The following is a 14,735-nucleotide window of genomic DNA, read 5'->3' as shown; positions in this document are numbered from 1 at the left end:
ACATCTGAAGTCCTGAAAGAGAACAGGACTTTTCCTAAGATGTTCCAGGAGGTCAGCATTAGCACAGAGAGGACACCTGCCACCTTCATGTGGTGCAAATGCCCATTCACATCCCTGTAGGTCAAAAACTATTTTTGAATTGTCTAGTTTTTTTGTTTGCTTGTTTGGTTTGATTTGTTTTTTGAGACAGAGTCTCGCTCTGTCGCCCAGGCTGGAGTACAGTGGTGTGCTCTCAGCTCACTGCAACCTCTGCCTCCTGGGTTCAAGTGATTCTCCTGCCTCAGCCTCCCAAGTAGCTGACACTACAAGCATGCACCACCACACCCAGCTAATTTTTGTATTTTTACTAGAGATGGGCTTTCACCATGTTGGCCACGCTGGTCTTGAACTCCTGACCTCAGGTGATCCACCCACCTTGGCCTCCCAAAGTGCTGCTATTACAGGCGTGAGCCACCACACCCGGCCAAATTGTCTAGTTTTATGAGATGAATTTTTATGTTAACGTCTTCAAAATAATCACTGCTGCCAGGCGCTGTGGCTCACGCCTGTAATCCCAGCACTTTGGGAGGCCGAGGCGGGTGGATCACGAGGTCAGGAGATCAAGATCATCCTGGCTAACACGGTGAAACCCCGTCCCTACTAAAAATACAAAAAATTAGCCAGGCGTGGTGGCAGGTGCCTGTAGTCCCAGCTACTCGGGAGGCTGAGGCAGGAGAATGGCATGAACCCAGGAGGTGGAGCTTGCAGTGAGCCGAGATCACGCCACTGCACTCCAGCCTGGGTGACGGAGTGAGACTCTGTCTCAAAACAAAACAAAACAAAAACAAAAATGATCACTGCTATCTGTGAATTTTACCAGTAGTCTATTTTTAACGACATGCCTCCCTATTCATTTCCCTTCAAGGCCTTAGGTTCCAGAGCCTCACCAGGATGAGAGGGCTGATGGTGACAGTGGCAGTGACTGGAAGCTGGGAGCCCTTCCTAAAGCCCCTGGAGGGAACTCACCACTAGCATGAACCACCAAGGCCCTGGGTGCCAGCCTAGTGCCCGCCCTAGGAGACTGACATGGAAGGCTTCTGGCTTCAGTCAAATGCCATCTCACTCATTTGCCTCTCCTTTCTTTCTTTTCCAGAATTAAAGCTCATAAGATGATTCATTCTCTTATTAAATCAGCTCATGAGAAAAAGGGAAGTCACCCGAGTTCCCATCCCTCTCTCCACCAAACATAAGCCACCCCGTGGCTCATTCCCCATATGCATTTAATAGAAATGCTACCACAAGGAAGAAATTCCACTAAGAACTCCACCCTTCACCTTTCCTTTCATGTCTCAAGAATTCACCATCCATGGCAGTTTTCTAAGTTTCTAAGGCTGCCAGGGGGAGAGGTGAGTTGGAATTTAAAGATAAGTTCCCTAGAAATACCATTTGACCCAGCCATCCCATTACTCGGTATATACCCAAAGGACTATAAATCATGCTGCTATAAAGACACATGCACACGTATGTTTATTGCGGCACTATTCATAATAGCAAAGACTTGGAACCAACCCAAATGTCCAACAATGATAGACTAGATTAAGCAAATGTGGCACATATACACCATGGAATACTATGCAGCCATAAAAAATGATGAGTTCATGTCCTTTGTAGGGACATGGATGAAACTGGAAATCATCATTCTCAGTAAACTATCGCAAGGACAAAAAACCAAACACCACATGTTCTCACTCATAGGTGGGAATTGAACAATGAGAACACATGGACACAGGAAGGGGAACATCACACTCTGGGGACTGTTGTGGGGTGGGGGGAGGGGGGAGGGATAGCATTAGGAGATATACCTAATGCTAAATGACGAGTTAATGGGTGCAGCACACCAGCATGGCACATGTATGCATATGTAACTAGCCTGCACATTGTGCACATGTACCCTAAAACTTAAAGTATAATAATAATAATAATAATTAAAAAAATAAATAAATAAAATAAAGATAAGTTCCCAAATAAAATGGGATAGGAGGGGAAAGAGTCACATGGCTCTTAAATCCACATACATGCAACCCTCAAAGCAGAAAGTAAAAATCCACCCAAAAAAAATCCTTCTCTATCTCTGCCAGATCTCCTCAGCTCTGCCCCACACTTAGAAACAGCTGTTTCCCCAGAACTCCAAAAAAAACTCTCATATACTCCATCCCTCATTCTTTCCAACATTGTGATCTGTACACTTAATCTACCTCTAGGCTCAGTTTATCCCTCCCTGGGATTGTCAAACAAGAACAGTAACAGTCAAAGAATAAGAATCCTAACGCTACAATGTTATAAAGCACTTTTGTAAATACATCTATGGACTCAGCCTCCTGGCTTTGGAGCTCAGATCCTGCCTCCTCAGCTAACCAGCTGTGTGACCTTATGCAAGTTAACTTAACCTCTCTGTGCCTCGGTCTCCTCCTGCATAAAGTGATGATACTACTGTCTCATCTAGGATTGATTACATAAATTAATATTCCCAAGATGCTTAGAAAGCTTACTGGCATATGCAGTAAGCATGCAATAAATGTTAGCTATTATTATTTATTTTTATATATATATATATTTTTTTTTTTTTTTGAGACGGAGCTTCGCTCTTGTTGCACAGGCTGGAGTGCAATGGTGCGATCTCGGCTTACTGCAACCTCCGCCTCCCAGGTTCAAGTGATTCTCCTGCCTCAGCCTCCCGAGTAGCTGGGATTACAGGCATGCGCCACCACGCCCGGCTAATTTTGTATTTTTAGTAGAGACAGGGTTTTTCCATATTGGTCAGACTGGTCTCGAACTCCCGACCTCAAGTGATCTGCCCGCCTTGGCCTCCCAAAGTGCTGGGATTACAGGTGTGAGCCACCGTGCCCGGCCTATTATTTATTTATTTATTTATTTAGAGACAGACTCTCACTCTGTCGCCCAGGCTGGAATGCAGTGGCATGATCTCACTGCAACCTCCACCTCCCGGGTTCAAGTGATTCTCCTGCTTCAGCCTCCTGAGTAGCTGGGATCACAGGCGCCCACCACCATGCCAGGCTAATTTTTGTAATTTTAGTAGAGACGGGTTTTCACCATGTTGGCCAGGCTGGTCTCAAACTCCTGACCTCAGGGGATCTACCTGCCTTGGCCTCCCAAAGTTCTGGGATTACAGGCGTGAGCCATTGCACCTGGCCATTAGCTATTATTAGACTATTACAAGAATCTTGTGCCACAGAGATTATTCTTACCAGCTCTATTTAACATATGTAGTCAATAGCCATGCGTTGTTGTGGAGTATAATAATAGAATAGCCTCAAGAAAACTACAAATTAACAAGCTAAGTGACCTGCTCAGAATGACACAGCCCACACACGGCAGAGCTAAGACTGGAACTCCAGTCATCAACTCCAATTTGCACACTCACACATTTCACACTTTAACACACTGTCTCCTACAGTCATGGAGATTTGAGAAGTCCCATGGATCAGCATCAAAAACAGATTTCAATCTCTACGGAGCGACAGTATCTCCAGGAATCTTTCAGGATTCACCAAACAAAATTCATTTCCATTCATCTTCATATTCCACGAAAACACACCAAAGCTGCCTTAGGGAGAGGGTGTCGCCCAATCAAAGGTGTCAAGGACCATGCAAGGCCAGTGGTCACACTGGCCTCAACAATGTTTCAGACAAAAACGGCTCCCTTGGGAGGCTCCAAGGCTGTCATCGATTTGCTAAAGGTCAGTACAGATCATTTGGGAATGGATTTGTGTAGGCATGGCCTAAGACACATGGACTTCTGCCAAGCCCATATATTTTTTCAAAACATCTGCACTGTCTTCACCCTTGATAAATAGCAGCCAGGCTACAGAAATATTTCCATTACACACAAAAGCCTGCTTTGCCACAACAACTCATTGAAATGGATGTTTCCAACTTGAGAAGAAATCTTCAATGAAAACATCTAAAAACACCCCAATCTTCCAGCAGAGGCAACCAATCTGGCATTCAGGAAACCTTTAAACACTAGTAAATAATATTTGTGGAAACAAATTCTTTGGTAGACATATGCCCTCATGCCCAAAGTCTAACTATATCTAATAAATAGGTTAAGCCCATTTCTTCTAGCTGTATTATGAATATTCATTAGAAGACATCTGCATAAACATTTTCATAAAGGTTTTCTCATATTTCCAGACTGTGGTGAAATCTCCTTATGGCCATGCTGAAAAGAATTGGAATAAAAAGAATTTAACATTGTAGCCCTGGCTTTACCACTAAGTAGCTGTGTGATTTCACAAAATGAAAACGATAACAATAACAGCAGCAGCTAACATTTAATGAGGACTTACAATATGCAAAATAACAGCAGCAGCTAACATTTAATGAGGACTTACAATACGCAAAACATTGTGCTAGGGGCTTAATAAGTATTTGGTACTAATTAACAATCATTATGTAATATTTTGGCCGGGCGTGGTGGCTCATACCTATAATCCCAGCACTTTGGCTGAGGTGGGCGGATCAGTTGAGGTCAGGAGTTCGAGACCAGCCTGGCCAACATGGTGAAACACTGTCTCTACTAAAAATACAAAAATTAGCTGGGCATGGGGTAGTGGAGGGCGCCTGTAATCCCAGCTACTCAGGAGGCTGAGACAGGAGAATTACTTGAACCCCGGCGGGTGGAGGCTGTGGGTGACAGAGCAAGACTCCACCTCAAAAATTAAAAAAAAAAAAACACCAAAAAACCTATTATTACTATTACTTCCACTGTATGGACCAGGAAACTAAGACTCAGAGAGATTGAGTAACTTGCCTCAAGAACACGGCAGCAACTAGCAGAGGCTGGGATGAAGCACAGGCATTCTGATTCAGTATTCTTAATTACATACCATAGGTCTTTTCAAAGCACTTAACGACCCACAACCTCAGATTCCTCCAGGAGCCGACCAAGCAAGCAGTCTTCAGAATCCTTTCCAGCTGTAAAATTCAGTGATTCTCTCTTTTCAAAATAAAATGAATTTATAACTTTGAGAAATAAAATGTAATGATGCTGTGGTACTACTAAGAGGGAAGGAAACATCTGTGTATGCCTCACCCAGAACCAGTCAGGGGAGGAAAACTGCTGATTTTCTAGGGTAATGATGCCCTGTGAACCAACCAGACTGGCCTCAAGCCGTCTCAGGAAAAATGACAACTTGAAGTTCTTAGAGGATCCACCAACATGCAAAGGTCTGCAAGTTCGCAACTATCAGTTCTCAAACTTTAATTTGACTTTTTTTTTTTTTTTTAAAGGAAACTCATATGCAAGAAAATGCTGCACCGTAGAGGCTGATCTTAAGAATGCCAGTACAAGATGTATGTTGACTCTGTGGCATGCTTACACTTGCTTTCCTCTCAGGTGTACACCTGCTCAGGGAAAATCCACCCGGCCCAGGCAATCTGTCTTAAAACTTCCCTAGCCCGAGGCTCAGTGGTCCTGTAATTGGGTGGGGGTTTTGTCCTCTGCACATCTGATATCTTCATACGCTCCCTCCTGCTCATCATCACCAGCCCGGTCTCTGGACACACAAACACGCAAGTGCTGCCTTCCCCAACTCCATCTCGGACACATCTTCCTCTCTCTGCTCAACACAGGAGTTCCCTGTTCACGCACCTTGCCATCGGCTGACATAGCCAATGGTGAAACTCCCCCCAGCTGACCCCCTCTGGAGCTCACTAGCTCTCTCCCAGCTGTGGGTAGAGCCTGAAACTGAAACTAATGTCAGACCAGAGCAAAGTGAAATCATTTCAGGAGCCTGATCACCCTACATGACCACAGACAGGCTTCCCCTTAACAGAGCTCCAAATCCAGCTTGCTGGTCACCAGGAAAAAAAAAAAAAAAAAAGCTTCGCAGTGCCCTCCTAACATCAAATACTTTCTTAATGAATAGGGAATCATGGGATTAGAGGAGGAAGCAAAAGTTCTTGCCATCGTGTTTGCTGCTGCTACTTCTCTCTTATTTGCACAAGTCTATTTCAGTTCACCCCGTGAGCTAAAGTTCACCACCCGGTATTATTTTTAAACTCATTGTCCAGCATCCGTTCATATTTGGTTCACTCTTAATCAGATTATCTTCCAAGAGCAAGCTTTGTTCTCTTCTGAGATCCCTGTAACCATCTTGCTCTAACGTGGCTGAGACTGTTATACTACATGTTTTTCCTAAATTTGAAAAATGAAGCGTTTTACTTTTGTGCTCGGGCCAGGCACGGTGGCTCACATCTGTAATCCCAGTACTTTGGGAGGCTAAGGCGAGTGGATCTCTTGAGCTCAGGAGTTCGAGACCAGCCAGGCAACATGGTGAAACCCCATCTTTACTAAAAACACAAAAAAATTAGCTGTTTGTGATGGCGTATGTCTGTAATCCCAGCTACTCGGGAGGCTGAGACACAAGAATCGTTTGAAACTGGGAGGCAGAGGTTGCAGTGAGCTGAGATCACACCACACTGCACTCCAGCCTGGGTGAAAGAGCAAGACCCTGTCTCATAAATAAATAAATAATAAAAAATAAAAACACTTTTGTGCTTGGAACAATAAAAAAGAAAAAAGCAAAAGCCATTATGACTGAACATAATGTCAGGCCTTGATGATCCTTCAAAGAAGTATAAATGTTGAGAAGGATCCTAAACTGTGTTTTCTCTTCTTACCCTTGCCCCAGCATACTTATGGGCATCTTTCTTTGTGGGTAGGCAGTATTATGAAAAAAAAGCCTACTGTCAGCTTAAGTAAAACAGAATAAGAAGGGTTAAGTGCACTGGCCCAACAAGGGTATGGTCAAAGAGAGATTAAGTCTTGGATTATCTGTTATTTACTCATTCATCCAACAAAGTTTACTGAGGGCCTCATATATACGCCTAAAACTCTTCTAGGTGCATCTAGGAGATAACCCACTAGCTCCAACTGAGAGTGCCATTCTCAGAAACACTGTGTGTATGGGGGCTGATGCTTTCTGTATTCCAATACCAAGACAAATGCTCCACTACTTCCAGGTTTCCTGAGCTCTCCTCACGAGGCTTGGACTCCATCCCCGAGAGCTGTAGGTCCCTCCCAGTGAGCACCCCCGGGTGACGCTGACCGGGAACATTGCAGGCCAGGGTCCCAGCTGTTGGGCAGACTCTGTTTGTGCCTTGGCTCACTCATTAATGGATGAGCTGCTCAATGTTATCGGGCATTCTTCAATCACTCCAACAGTCAAAGGAGGGGTTAGGCCAGATTTAAGTAATCTTCTAGCTCAAAAATTCCAGCTCCTTTTATCCTCCGATCACCAAGCTGGCATGGACCTCTAGGGGCCTCTACTTCATCTTCCTGTCTCCAGACGAAACCTCTTAAACCACAAAGACAAATGAAACTTGTTCCCATTTCTGAAGACCTTCAGGAGAGGCCATTCCCCTCTGTGCCTATGAGTCACTTTTCTTACATCTCACATCCTATCTGGAATGTCTTCCTCATACCTTACTTGAATCCTCCCTCTGTAGTTTAAATTCATTTGCCTCTGGTTCTAAGTGCAGAGAGACAAGAGTGAATCACTGTATTCTGAGCAATGACTCTTAAGAGACTTTTATGTCTTCTTCACCATGTTCACTGCAGGCATTACAAGAGATGGCAGTGTTTCTCAGCTATTAAAAACCACAAAGGCATCAGGAAAGCTGACCACACTGCCCAGTTCCTGCCTCACCCTGGCAAGGGTGCTACAGAATCCAGAAAACCTGACCCTTCTCTGAAACCCACATCACTACTTAGCTCTACTCAGAGTTCACCAAGGGGGAGAACAATGTGCTCCCATGCCAGATCAAAAGGCCAGAAGGCAGCAGCCACTTTATCTTGTCCTCACTCAACTCAAGTGGCCCCTCCTCCAGGAAGCCTTCCCTGCCCCAGCTCCTCTTCTGGCTGGCAAAGTGCCCCCTTCCTCAGTGCTTTGTCTTATCGCAGCACTTGCCACAGCAACTGAAATTCCAGGCTAACATGTTTGTCTCCCTTACTAGACAGGAGGCATCTTGAAGGCAGGGGTCATGGCTTGATGACCTTTGTGCTCCAGGATGGGCCCCAGCAGAGTATCTGGCACTTGGCCAGTGGTTCTCAGCAGACTCTGTTAAGCTGAACCCTCCAGGCATGTTCCAACGATGCCTGGAAATTGCACTGGCAGCCCTTCAAGCAGGACACAAATCCCACAACCCCCCAGCTCCACCCTCCCCCACCACTACCACCCCCTGAGCTCAGTAGGGGTCTCTCTGACATACATTTTTTTTTTTTTTTTTTTTTGAGGCAGGGTCTGGCTCTGACACACAGGCTGGAGTGCAGTGGTGCAATTTCAGCTCACTGCAACCTCGGCCTCCCAGGCTCAAGCGATCCTCCCACCTCAGCCTCCTGAGTAGCTGGGACTACAGATACATGACACCACACCCAGCTAATTTTTGTAGAGATGAGGTTTCACCATGTTGCCCAGGCTGGTTTAGAACTCTTGAGCTCAAGTGATCTGCCAGCCTCAGTCTCTCAAAGTGCTAGGATTACAGGCATGAACTACCACACCCAGCCCTGACAGTTTCTCTAAGGGTGTGGGCCTGCAGCCAGACTTCCTGAATTCAAATCCTGGCTCTGCCACTTTCTAGCCATGTGATCTTGGGCAAGTTATTTAAACTCTTGATGTCTCTTATGTCTCTGTTTCTTCACCTGAAAAACTGGTATAATATCTCATAGGTCCTGTGAGGATTCAACGAGCTAATCCATGTGAAGTACTTGGAAAGGGTCCGACCCCTCTGTGAGTGCCGCAATGATTATTTCCCAAGCCTGTTCCTTCACAGAAACCCTTGGCCCCCACAGCTTCCACTTTTTTTTTTTTTTTTTTTTGAGACGGAGTCTCACTCTGTCACCCAGGCTGGAGTGTAGTGGCGCGATCTCGGCTCACTGCAACCTCCGCCTCCTGGGTTCAAGCAATTCTCCCGCCTCAGCCTCCCAAGTAGCAGGGGTTTCACCGTGTTGCCCAGGTTGGTCTTGAACTCCTGAGCTCAGGCAATCTGCCTGCCTCGGCCTCCTAAAGTGCTAGGATTACAGATATGAGCCACCGTGTCCAGCCTCTTTTTTTTTTTTTTTTTTGAGACGGAGTCTTGCTCTGTCGCCCAGGCTGGAGTGTAATGGTGTGATCTCGGCTCGCTGAAACCTCCTCCTCCTGGTTTCAAGCGATTCTCCTGCCTCAGCCTCCTGGGTAGCTGAGATTACAGGCACCCACCACCACGCCCGGCTAATTTTTGTATTTTTAGTAGAGACAGGGTTTCACCATGTTGGCCAGGCTGGTCTCGAACTCCTGACCTCAGGTGATCCGCCCGCCTCGGCCTCCCAAAGTGCTGGGATTACAGGCGTGAGCCACTGCACCCTGCAAGCTTGCACTCTTGACTGCCTATTAGGCCTGCCCCCATCTCCTCACTAGGTTCCCTTCCTCCAGGGAACTCTGCCCTGTTCCTCTGGACCAATGTTAGCATTAACTTTATGCCATTCAACCGTCCTCACTGGTTATGCCTCCTCACCCCTCCCCCAGCTTACAGGGCAAATTCTGCAAAGAAAAGGAAAAAGAGTTGGTTCCACAGCAGGGCTACAGATGCTGAGTCATTCTGCCCCCAAATATGCTTAGCTGTCACCCATGACATTTCAGTCTCCCCACCCCCGCCTCCACTGTGCGGTCCTCTCTGCTCATCATTCAAGAGCCTCACCCCAACCCCTCCCACTCTTCCAAAAACCACCCTCAGCCTCTACAGTTTTTACCAAAGATTTTCCTTAATAATGAGCCTCAGAATTTGTGTACCGCTGTGCAGAAATGGCAATAATAATAATAGCTTCAATGTAATGAACACTTCCTCTTTGTCTGGCATACACATGAGATCTCTTTTAACTCTTTCTAAATATAGGAAACTCAGGCACTTACAAAGTCTTAGAGTAAGATGGAGAGCTGGGATTCTACCTGGAGACGCCTAACTTCAGATCTTACACTCTAAACAACTAAGCTATGATGAAAATGTGCACAAAATAACTCAGTTGCTTCCTGGGGGTGGAAGTTAGGCCAGTGGAGTTGGATTTTTTTTTTTTTTTTTGAGACAGAGTCTCACTCTGTTGTCCAGGCTAGAGTCCAGTGGTGCAATCTCAGCTCACTGCAACCTCCGCCTCCCGAGTTCAAGTGATTCTCCTGCCTCAGCCTCCCAAGCAGCTGGGGTTACAGGTACGCACCACCATGCCCGGCTAATTTTTTGTATTTTTAGTAGAGACAGGTTTCACCATGTTGGCCAGGCTGGTCTCGAACTCCTGACCTCAGGTGATCCACCTGCCTCAGCCTCCCAAAGTGCTGGGATTACAGGCAGGAGCCACCACGCCCAGCCTAAACATTTTTATCCTACAAAGAATTCCTCAAAGACCCTTGGTGCTGCCACAATGGAAATGAAATGGTCACATTTATAAGAAGGGAGTTTATGTTTACAAGGACTGTTATCACATTTATCATTTATGACCTGCTTTAAAGATAAGACATTTAGCTGCATCATCAAGAGTCTGTGATAATGCGCTGACACATCAGAGGTTCTGGGAGCCTGGAAGCCAAGGGGATCAGAGAAACACTGAGTGAGCCAACACAGCTAGCATCCTGAACTCACCAACCCAGGGCCACAGCATGACTAAGAAGTCATGGCCACTGGGGAAGGTGAATCTTCAGTCACTGCAACAAGGACCTTTGCATGCCACCAAGACACTTCCAATTCCCAAGTCAAGGACCACGGGACCACAGCGCTTTAGGGTCTCCAATGCCCTTCATTTTATTTTATTTTATTTTATTTATTTATTTATTTTTATTTTTTGGAGACAAAGTTTTGCTCTTGTCATCCAGGTTGGAGTGCAATGGCACAATTTCGGCTCACTGCAACCTCCACCTCCCAGGTTCAAGCGATTCTCCTGCCTCAGTCTCCTGAGTAGCTGGGATTACAGGCACACGCCACCACACCCAGCAAATTTTTGTATTTTTAGTACAGATGGGGTTTCACCACGTTGGCCCGGCTAGTCTTAAACTCCTGACCTTAGGTGATCCACCCCCCTCCGCCTCCCAAAGTGGTGGGATTACAGGAATGAGCCACCGCGTCCGGCCTCCAATGCCCTTTATAGCGCTTACTTCCTGTAAGTGCAAGAGCCAGCAAAACAGAAGCACCACCTCCTCCAGCTCACCTTGGATAGTCAGAGGTGACCCCTGTCAGACACCCAGCTTCCTGTGCCCAAGGCTCTAGAATGTTCCTGCCTCTGCTGCTTATTACCAGAGCAAATGTAGGAAGCTCTAAAGGAAGAATACCAGTGTGAGTGGTGCCATATGCCAAACACTGTGCTCTCTAGTTAAACAAAGAAAAATCCCCTACAGCTCTCTGTGGGGGACTTGGGCCTAAGGAAGTCTTCTCAATCCCAAGGTAGAGAAGTCACAAATGGCAGATCCTCCTAAAGCTCTTCCAGATCCCTAGCAAGTGTAGACGCCACAAACACCTATGCAGCAGCCCAGGACCCAGTGAGCCAAGAAAGGAAAGGCAGGCCAGGCCTCCTCTGGGCTGCACTGGGGATAGTGACAGCAGCCCTCTGGCCCCCACTTGCCTTCAAGAGTCCGAAGGGATCTAAGGAACCGACAATACCCAGATCATAGCCTTGGACAATTCTGACCCAAGATCTCCTTAAGAGTCTTCTTTCACACTTAACACTCTCTACTAAAGCACCTCAACCCCATTTCCCCAAAAACAAGCTGGAGCTCTTAAAGGCCTGGATCTCACACCCAGCTGAAACACCAGAATATCCACCTCCACCCAAATCCCTTCATTTACCTCTAATTCAATAGACCAGTGGGCCTAGTCCAGTGCCCAGGGCCTTCCCACCACACAGACAGCAAAATGAGCCCCTGGAAAAGAGCCACCTCATCTGCCCCCATCCTCTAGCTAGCTGTAGGGAGCTGGGATCTGTCCAGACACTCCAGGTCTCCACGGCCACAAGCCCAAAGTTGCATAGGGACGTCATGAGAAAAGACCTTAGAAGCAGTCTGCTCTTTGAACCCTGGGATTATTCACTGACCAGCCAAAAAGGTGACAACTGTTCTGATGGCCCAGTTCAGCCCAGTAACTCTAGGGCAGGGGTCTCAATGGAGGTCCTAGTTCCAAGGGGGTATATTAACTGTCTGGTGTTGAATACAAGTGTCTCCCTACACACATGCATTTTGGAAGGAGAGGAGTTAGAGCTTTCACCAGATTCTCAAAGGGGCCCATGACTCCAACCTCTGGCCCTAGTTGGCCTGGCCCAGGAGCTGAGGATACAGCCCTAGTCATATCAACATCCCTGGGCCATCCTCGCTGTCCAGGGTCTCTCTTCTATTCAAGGATGTGCCCAGGTCGGTAGCAGTATCCTGTTTCCCTTGTCCTGACCCTTCCAGCTGCAGAAAGTGGACAGGGGGTTTCACACCCAGCCCTCCTGCACACGCTCCAGCTTCCTGGAGACCCGAGCCAGGTTTCTCCCAGCAGCACCTCTCCATCCCAGAGATGGCACCCTCCATTCAAATTGAGGTACCAGTGGCACTGACCCCCAACAAGAGAGGACCCAGCTTCACACTTGATCCAGCAGGGGCCCAACCGCATGGTGAGATGACTTCCTCCATGAGAGAATTCCTGGGGTCCCTCACCTCCTTCAGGCACAGCTGGCTATAAAGAAAAGGGGTGAAAAGCCCAGAACATCTCCCTGAGTCCTTTCTCCTGGGCCAGGTGGCTCAGGTGCTGCGGGATCACCCAGGGAAGGCTCATTCCTCTCGCTACAAGACGCTGACTGCAGATCAGGTGGGGAGCACGCTGGATGGTCTTCTTGTATCCTCTATCACCTCCAGGACATCTTGTTTCTAAACTCCCAGGGAGTCCCCTCACCTTCTACTCCAACAAAAAAAGGAAAATCTAAACGCTCCCTCCCGTTAAAACACATTCCTTCTCAGGAATTTAATTTCAGTTACGTTTCTTAGAACTAAAACTTTTTTTAAGGGGAAAAGAAATGGGCAGGGCACTGTTGGGTGTAAGGCGACCATGCGACCGAGAAAAGGAAGAGGGCGGAATGAATAAACGCCGACACCAGCCCCCCTTGGAGCTCAGAGCCTGGGGCACAGGAGCCGGCGGGGCGGGGGAGCAGGGGCGGGGACAGCGCATTCCCAACTTTCCCTGGCCGAGCTGACGGGAGATACAGCTCCCAGGGGACCGGGAGGGACCAAAAAAGGCTGAGCCGACCTGTGACATCGGCAGGGGGCAGGAAGCGAAGCTCCTCTCCCCCCAAAAGGCTCTCGGCTCCCAGCAGGCGCCCCCGACTGCCGTCGCCGCCCAGCCTGCGCCCCCAGGCCCGGGCACTGCGGGGAGGGGCGCCCACACAAAAGGGGGAGCGGCGGGAGAGGGGACTCGGGCGGAGCCGGCTCCGGGAGGCCTCGTCTCCCTTCCCTGCGGCGCCGGCCCGCGCCTCCCGGTCTAATCGCGCGCCCCGCTCCCGGCCCCCCAGATGCCCGCACGCCCCCCGCGCCCGGGGCCCGGGATGAGGTGGGGGCTCGGGAAGGAAGGGCGGGCGGGGACCTGCCGCACGCGGAGCTCCCGGGGAGCCGCGCCGACAGCCCCGGGAATCAAACTCGCGACAGCCCGGCCCTCCCGGCGGCGCCTGGGCAACGGGTCCCGAGAAGGTGGGGCCGCCGGGCCGGGGCCGGGGCCGGGATTGCGCGCGGGGCGCCGGCGAGGACCGCGCCCGGGGCCGGGCGGGAGCCGCGGGAGCGCGGGGGTCTTACCGGGCAGCGCCACGCGCGTCCGCTCCGCGCGGGCCGCAGGGGCCGGGCGGCGGGCCGGGCGGGGGAGGGGCTGCAATCTGCAGCGGCGGCGGCGGGGCCGGGCTCGGCGGCGGCGGCGCGGCTGGGGCGCGGGGAGGCGGAGAAAGTGAGGCGAGGCCGGCTTCCTAGCGGCGGGCGGCGAGAAATGCAGCTGTCCCTGCGCGGCTGCCGGCAGGGCCACAAGTGGGGCCCCGCGGGGAGGAGCGGGGCTGCCGGCGGGGCGGGGGCCAGGCTGCGGCGCCCCCGGGCCCTTTCTCGATGGCCGGCCCCTTTCCAGAGAGGAGGGAAGCGGACCTGGGGGTCCGGAAACCTACATGGTTGCCGAGGGTGGAGAGGGGAGCACCCGGTGAAGGCTGGAAAAATGCCCTCCGTGTACCTCCCTCCCCGGCCGCAGTGACTCCCTAGCTTGCGGGCAGGAGGGCGTGAGCGGGGCGCCTCGACCTCCCGCGCAGAGCGGGGTGCGGGGCATCTTGCCCCTCCCAGCTGCGGAGAGGGTGGGCGGAGGAGACCTGAGACCTCCGAGACTCCGCGGGGAGCTAAGAGCAGGGCTGCCCGACAGGTTCCAGGTCAGTGCCAGGAACCCAGGGTGAGGACGCACAGCTGGGGCTTGGGACACAGGTGTGGAGGAGGGGCAGCTCCCTGGAATTAGGGCCCCGGAAGGGAAACCAAATCAAATGCTGAGGCCACAGGAGATGGTGGGAAGGGGGAACAAATCAAAGCTATCACTCGTCCACACCGACAGATACCACCTGCCATCTCCCATTTTCTCCTCCCCCAACCTCCCCAGCATCCCTGATCACTTCAAGGGCTGCTGAGCCCTGGGAAGATTTTCCACGGAAGAACTTGTTTAATAAATGGGAA

General features: G+C 49.7%; 1 protein-coding gene across 4 annotated transcripts in view; it reads right to left on the bottom strand.

Annotated features, from left to right (window-relative positions):
• CUEDC1 (CUE domain containing 1) overlaps positions 1 to 14,422 on the bottom strand; it is a 95,064-nt gene extending 80,642 nt beyond the window's left edge. Inside the window, exon 1 of one of the 4 annotated variants that reach the window (XR_002912065.3) lies at positions 13,836 to 14,422. The gene's annotated coding sequence lies outside the window, so the exon portion shown is untranslated. Of the gene's footprint in view, positions 1 to 12,611; positions 13,220 to 13,835 lie in introns of those variants that run through there. The other 3 variants (XM_009251575.4, XM_002827333.5, XM_054535663.2) reach the window with 3 other exon arrangements.
• Between the last annotated feature and the right edge of the window lie 313 nt (positions 14,423 to 14,735).

The sequence above is a fragment of the Pongo abelii genome, chromosome 19, assembly GCF_028885655.2.
Source record: "Pongo abelii isolate AG06213 chromosome 19, NHGRI_mPonAbe1-v2.0_pri, whole genome shotgun sequence".
In the NCBI taxonomy this organism is placed as follows: domain Eukaryota; kingdom Metazoa; phylum Chordata; class Mammalia; order Primates; family Hominidae; genus Pongo; species Pongo abelii.
Note: the sequence above shows the minus strand (reverse complement) of the source record. Positions and strands in the feature narration are given on the sequence as shown.